We start from the raw sequence: 7,681 nt of genomic DNA on the forward strand, positions 1-7,681 counted from the left end.
AGGTTAACCTATCTTAACAACTTCAGGCTTCTCAAACACACAGGCAACACTCAAAACCTACTTCCTTGGGTCACATCAAAAATGGAAGTAAAGTATATTGAAGTCATTCAAATGCAAACTAGCAGGACTCCTCACAAATTACTGGTATCTAGGTAGAAAAGACAGGACAGAGCTTACATCATAGATTATCAAAATATTACACAGTTTGTCTCAACAGAGCAGCTTTCCCAAACTGCGGCATACTGATCCTAAAATTACTAGTGAGAAAAAAACAGTATCTTAAGGTTTATGTTTACACTGACTCCATGTCATAATTATTCTCCATGCTGGGATCCTCAGAAGGATCTCTATGATACAGGCAATAATGACATCCACCTCTAAATCTTTTCCCTCTTGATTCATCCGTGGAATGCTGGTTGAAGTAGCAATGTTTTTTAATAAACCACATCAGCTGGGGCGCCTGGGTGGCTCAGTCGGTTGAGCGTCAGACTTCGGCCCAGATCATGATCTCACAGTTTGTGAGTTTGAGCCCCGCGTCGGGCTCTGTGCTGACAGCTCGGAGCTTGGAGCCTGCTTCAGATTCTGTGACGCCCTCTCTGCCCCTTCCCCACTCATGCTCTGTCTCTCTCTCTCAAAAATGAATAAAGATTAAAAAAAATTTTTTTAAATAAAATAAGCCACATCAGCTTTTCCATCCTTTCTTCTGGAGCAGTTAACAAAGTCCTTACTCCACCCCTCCTCCTGTTGCTGAGTATTCGGTCCACAAGCCCCTGTGGTTTCTTCTCGCCGTCCTGCTGTTGGGGTGGATATTCTGGTAGAGGGGAAGGGAGTTTGATACTAGGGTCAAGAGTCAATTTACTAAAGTTCTTTATTAATACTTCAGAGATAGTTGGAAGGCAGCTGAGCCTTCCTGGAATTTTCTTCACTGGCCATCTGAGAACGTTCCGGGCCACAGGATAGGTAAAGCTTCGTTGCCAAATCCATTGAAAGCCTAGTCACAGACCGAAGCTCCTTCTAGATCTTTGGATTCCAGTGGAAGGTGATGCTCAGGACTCAACTAGCTACAAAATAGCCTGGAAAGAATGAAATAGCCCAGAAAGAGCGAGAAAACCCAAGACTCCAACAAAGCGTGGTGAGAGAAAGAACATGTATGCTGTGTTACCTAGCATACACCTAAAATGCATACCTGACCATTCATTCAGTCATTCTCAAGTGTTTATTTAGTGCTTACTCTATGTTAGGTCAAGTATAGACAGTTGTTACACACAAGCTGATCTGGTCTCTGACCATCACAGAGATGCCATGGTGACAGTCAGTAACCAAACCATCCTCCCAAACTCATGTTGAATTTAAAGTAATATTAAATACAACTTTCTATGCTTCAATTGTTTCATTTCTGAACAGGAGTAACACAACCTACTCTACAAGGTTGTGATGAGGCTAAAATAAGATTACTGTCATGAAAGGACCACAGAGGAGATGCCTGATAAACATTTACTTTGTTTTTGAAGTTTAATGGCAACAGTTGGCCCAGAGGACTACAGATCAGGAAGTCGCTGGTAGAGGAGAAGTGGAGATAAGGCCACAAAAGTGAAGGAAATCTCCAAAAGAGAGAGAGAGGTAGGCACCAGCTCTAAGTAAAGGGGGAGGGGAAAAGAGGAGCCACAGGAAGGCGACTAAGAACTTGTAAGAGGGGGACTGGAAAAACTAGGTTCTACTGTTACTAGATATTAAATGACTTCATGGGAAGGATTTACAAATTGTCTGGCGTGTGTCTTATTTTTATAAATACCTGTTCACACAGATAGTAATAGCCACCAGGTTACAGTATGAAGGACAGAGATGTCAACGTCTTAAATGACATCAAGAAAATTATCAACGCTGAGAGGGTCTACCAAGGGTTGCATTTAGTCGACTATTATTCAACTCAGACAAACTGGGAAGGAGACCAGTCTAAGCTGTTGAAAACTATGAATTATATTCTTTAAGGAAACGCAATTTTATTGTGTCAGACCTATACAATGATGTCCTGTTAGGCCAAAGAGAGTACTGGTACGTAGGTACTTTATGAAAGTATTTTATACTTTTTTCATAAGTGACCGAAATTATTAATATGCAAATTGACAGCACACAAACAGACAATATCAGACCACATACAGGTGCCCTCTGCTTCCTGAAAGTTCATGTTATGCCACTTCACTTTTATGGAAGACCTACATTAGCACCTATTTTCACAAAGCAAAGGAAATCCGAGGAATTTTGCCTTTAAGAAAAAAGGCAAAGAGTGAAAACAGCATTCAGCATTTGTTGCAGCGAACCTTCTAGAGGCAGTGCACCCCCGGTAGCAAGAAGGGGGTCGCCAAGCTCCCTCGCCAGGAACTATACTCAGCATCTCAGCACCAAGCTGCCCGAGCTTTGGACTGGGTCTGAGCGTCTGGGCTTTACCTTGAGGTATTTTGTACTTCCATTAACAAGATGTGTCCTAAGGTATGAGAAAAGCCTACAAGAGGTTATCTTTGGGGGTTGGGGATGCTCCCGAATGTTACATATAAGTTCATGGTAATTGCTTTTTCACTTTACACCGTTTCGGCTTAAGAAAGTTTTCATAGGAATGCTCTACTTTTAGATAGTGGGGGAGACCTGTACTTGAAAAATGTGTTCTCTCAAGTAGGTTAATTATATCCTTGCCATCTCTCATACTATTTTTTTGTTTGTTTACTGAATCCACTTAGCATAATTAGACCAAAAGCCATCTTTATCTTAATCCCATGCCAACTACCAAAAATCCCTGTAGTTATGACATTTTACCATACATCCAAATGAACGTATGAATATTCTTCTCGTTGAAAATGTGCAGTTACGCTTAAGCTGTCTTTTTCTAGATCAAATTCTCAATGGCCAACTGAAGTTCTTGAATGAAATATGTTTAACATATGGTCTCTCATAACAAATACAGTAGCCTAGGCTAAGGACTTGGTCCCTTCGTTTTGCCCCACCTCCTGCCCCTGTCAGAGCACAGCGAGAGCATTCTATTCAGTTCTTATATTCCGTTCTGGGCATCACATTTTAGTGCAAACTCTAAGAAAATGAAACCCAACTCAAAGAGAATGAGACCTGGAACCATTTCCTATGAGGGACAATTGAAAAAACTGGGACACCTGGTCCAGAGAACAGATGACATGGAGAAACAGAAAATAATACCTGTCTCCAGCTGTCTGAAGTGCTACACATGTACGAGGCACTGACCTTGCTCTTCTCTTTGGCTTCAGAACAGTGATCTCCAAACACAGGATGCAGGGGGAGCTTATTAAAGCTTGTGAAAGGGACGCCTGGGTGCCTCAGCAGGTTCGGTGTCCGACTTCAGCTCAGGTCATGATCTCGCAGCTTGTGAGTTCGAGCCCCGCGTCGGGCTCTGTGCTGACAGCCCAGAGCCTGGAGCCTGCTTCAGATCCTATGACTCCCTCTCTCTCTGTCCTTCCCCCGCTCACTCTCTGTCTCTCAAAAAATAAATAAGCATTTAAAAAAAAAAAAAAAGCTTATGGAAGCAGGGATCTGGGCTCCAGAGGCACCAACTGCCATTTAAAATGGCCCTATGTGAAGGAGAGTTGAGTTTCAGCAGGAACCACTGTTGACTGTGATGTGGGGGGTCCACAGAGCACACTGTGTGAAACACTGCTTTGTAGGGTGAACAGGAATCAGTGGGCCAATGTCACAAAGAGTAAATTATAGCTCAATATGCAAGGAAAGAAAGAAAGAAAGAAAGAAAGAAAGAAAGAAAGAAAGAAAGAAAGAAAGAAAAAAACAGTCCATCATGATTAAAGCTTCTCTAAAATGGAAAGACTTATCTTGTACATTCCTATTATTGATAAATTCCAACCGGAACCTGGGTGACCACAGTCAAGATGTCACAGAAATGAGTGTTCACCAAGCAGATGGTTGTGCTGCATGGAAGCCAAGGGATTCAATAGCTAATAAGAGTGTTTATTTCCAGATTTGTTAAATAAAGATGTCGGTTCTGATCATTATCTTTTATACAGAAGTTACTTGATAGTGGGACAGATAAAAAAAAACAGAGACTGTACAGACTTCTGTTAATTTTGAAACAAGGACAATAATTGGCCAATTAACTTTTTTCCTTGGAAGATCCTAAAGTGAACTATGATTACAGGGGAAATATTAGAATATTTTATTTTCTCCTGCATTATTTTTTGCTACAAGATGAATTCTTGAGCCTTGTGAGTAACTTACCACGTGTAGAACAAATATGATAAGACACCACGTATTTGGAGTAAAGAATATGGTAGCAAGGGATCCATCCACCAGACTCATGTTCTATAGGGTGCGGGGAACAGAGAGATGAAGAGAAAAGGAAAAAAATGTAAAAAGTATCTTTTATATTTGTATTTCACTGATTTCCCCGCCCCCCCCCCTCCAATTTCAGTTGTCAGCCTTAAATTTACTACAAGCCAAAAGTTCAAAGTCAAACTTAATTGTTCTAAAAAGAATGAAAGAGGGGCACCTGGGTGGCTCAGTTGGGTGGGTGATCAACTTTGGCTCATATCATGATCTCACAGTTTGTGAGGTCGAGCCCCGCGTCGGGCTCTGTGCCGACAGCACGGATCCTGGAGCCTGCTTCAGATTCTGTGTCTTCCTCTCTCTCTGCCGCTCTCCTGCTTACCCTCTGTCTCTGTCTCTCTTTCAAAAATAAATAAACACTAAAATTTTTTTAAATAAAAATAATGAAAGAGAAGCAGGAGGAGAAATAATATCTTTTCACTTCCTGAACAAGCCAATTTTGATATTGGTAGGGAAAGGGGGCTGATTCATAATAGGTCAGATGTGATGGGAAGCCAATAATGAGACATTAGTTCCATTTGTGGTTTGGCTGTGTGAACTGTTAGGCTGCAGGGTGTGAGAGAGTAAGCTGAGGGCCCAGATTCACGCCCTTTTATAACATAAAAAGTCCTTCATTTTTAAAGCCAATGTACATGCTTTTTAAAAGTAGGGACATAAGAGAAGGATATCAACGTATCTCTTTATCTGAGAATGAAGAAAGCTGTGCTGGTCACTGGAAGGCCTTTCTGAGGAAGTTACATTTGAGCTGGGCTCCAAATGAACCAAATAACCCCGATACTTGAAGATCACAAGAACAGCTTACAAGGCAGAAGGACCAATCAAAAAACAAGTGCCTGCTTCAAAAGTACAAAAGATTACTTTGCTGGGGCGTCTCGGTGACTCACCCTGGTGCCAATCCTGCTTGGGATTCTCTCTCTGCTCCTCCCTTGCTCTCTCTGCCTCTCTCAAAATAAATAAATAAATAAGCTTAAAAAAAAAAAAAAGGTTACTTTGCTAAAGGAGAAGGAGCTAGTTTCCAGGGTTAGGGATACTGGGAAGATCCCCGAGTCCAATAATATGGCTCATATAGTCTTTGTGGCTTTAAAGCCAGAGCCACAGCGGCCGCTAAAGATGGGAAGCTTCCGTGTTAGGCTCTGACTGACATAAAGAGACCACTAGACCTGCACACTGACTGGACAGGAACCATGGAGATTCTTGCTTTCCTCTCAGTTGTCTGGAGGACCAGCTAATAAAATTCAGACACATGAAGGAGTTCCAACCCCATGGGTCGACTTTGACCAATGAAAGATGGGAGATAGGAAGTGGCCAGCAGATAAGCCAGTTGGTTGCTGACCCTCCTTTCTGAGGGCCTGTCTCCAAATGTTTTTATACAGCCTCTTGGCAAGGCCCTGTGAGACCATACACCTAGCAAACTGGGGGCAGCCCAGTAGCACCCCCCACTTAACATTTATTCTCACTCCTTTCCTGCCTTACTAAATTCCTTTTCCTCTCACTCCTGTTTCCTGGGATTGCCCTCTATGACAGAGATAACACATAAACTTTTGCTTCAGGCAGTTTTCTAGAGAACTTACTCTAATGTGTATGTGTTCATTAATTTAATCCTCACAGAAATCTCATGAGGCAGGTACGATTAATATCCCTATGATGTAGATAAAGAAACTGAGCACAGAATTACGTAACGTGCCCAGAGTTGTGCAGCCTTAGGAGTGGGCCAGCTGGCCTGTAAAGCCAGGGGATCTGGTTCCACAACCTCTATATTATGGATACACTGGCTGTGTTCATGGGGTAGGGACTGCATTCAAAGTGGGCTTGCAAAGGCTCATACACAGTGAATGAGCCTGTTCTCGGAGAGTACCATCCCTCTTTTCCCACCTCCTAGGAGAGCTCATGAAGCATATTATTAGGGTCCCTTGGCCCAGGTGGCTAGGCTCATTGTATTGAAAGAGACCGGCCTACACAATTAGCTAGCCTTCATCAGAAATAGCGTTAACCGGGGCGCCTGGGTGGCTCTGTTGGTTAACCGTCTGACTCTTGATTTCAGCTCAGGTCATGATCTCCCGGCTCATTGGATCGAGTCCCATGTAGGGCTCTGTGCTGACAGTGTGGAGCCTGCTTGGGATTCTCTCTCTCCCTCCCTCACTCATACACACACCTTCTCTCTCTCTCAAAATAAATAAACATTTGGAAAAATTTTAAAGAAAAAAAAAGAGCATTAACCACTTATCAAACATCTATTCTGTGCTGAGCCCTATTCCAGGTACTCATTCTAGAGAGCTGGGAAAACAGAGCAAAGACAAAAGCAGGGCAGGGACCAGAATAAGGCAAGTTAAGCACTCACCTCAGGCACAAAATTTAAGGAGGTCCCAAATACCCAGTAATCTGGAGAAACCACATTTCAATGCAATAATTTTAAAAATACAAATTAATGCAAAAACTGTCATGATGAGCAAAATATTAAAAAAAATTTTAATGTTTATTTATTTTTGAGAGAGAAAGAGACACTGACATAGCATGAGAGGGGGAGGGGCACACACACACACACACACACACACACACAGAATCCCAAGCAGGCTCCAGGCTCTGGGCTGTCAGCACAGAGCCCAACTCGGGGCTCGAACTCATAAACCGTGAGTGAGATCATGACCTGAGCCAACATCAGACGCTTAACTGCCTGATCTACCCAGGCGCCCCAAAAATATCAAATGCTCTACCAAGTGCCCCACCAGGCCATATTGGAGCCTTCGACAAAAGGCATAATCAGTAATACTAATCTTTCTGCTTAGTCCCACCCTGTAGAGAAGAATAAATAATTCAAGGTGCATATTACCTTGGCCTTCAGGGCCATACTCAGTCCCAGAGTAGAATGAAGACTGTTTTAATAGCTTCAGTGTACAGACCTACCTAACACACACATTTGGATAAACAGTTACAGTCTGTGCCCAACATTATACTCTCCTACACCCAACCTAGGGGCATTAAATAATATTAAATTAAATTATTCAGAATTGAAGGTACCTTTAATTATCTCTACCTTTGAAAATGAAAAAAAAATCACCATGTTCTTACTGATGATTTTTTTTAAATCTTAGAGTTAAATAAGAAATATGATTGAAGGGGTGCCTGGGTGGCTCAGTTGGTTAAGTGTCCAACTCTTGATTTAGGCTCAGGTCATGCTGTCATGCTCTGTGAGGTCAATCAGGATCTGCACTGGCAGCCAGACACATGGTGATTCTCTCTCTCCCTCTCTCTGCTCCTCCCCTGCTCAAGCTCTTTCTCTCTCTCTCTCAAAATAAATAAATAAACATTAAAAAAAAAGAAATATGAT

At 42.3% G+C, this 7,681-nt stretch overlaps 1 pseudogene; it reads right to left on the reverse strand.

Annotated features, from left to right (window-relative positions):
• Positions 1–292: 292 nt before the first annotated feature.
• LOC122238434 lies at positions 293–984 on the reverse strand (annotated as a pseudogene).
• Positions 985–7,681: the final 6,697 nt, after the last annotated feature.

The sequence above is a fragment of the Panthera tigris genome, chromosome B2 (assembly GCF_018350195.1).
Source record: "Panthera tigris isolate Pti1 chromosome B2, P.tigris_Pti1_mat1.1, whole genome shotgun sequence".
In the NCBI taxonomy this organism is placed as follows: domain Eukaryota; kingdom Metazoa; phylum Chordata; class Mammalia; order Carnivora; family Felidae; genus Panthera; species Panthera tigris.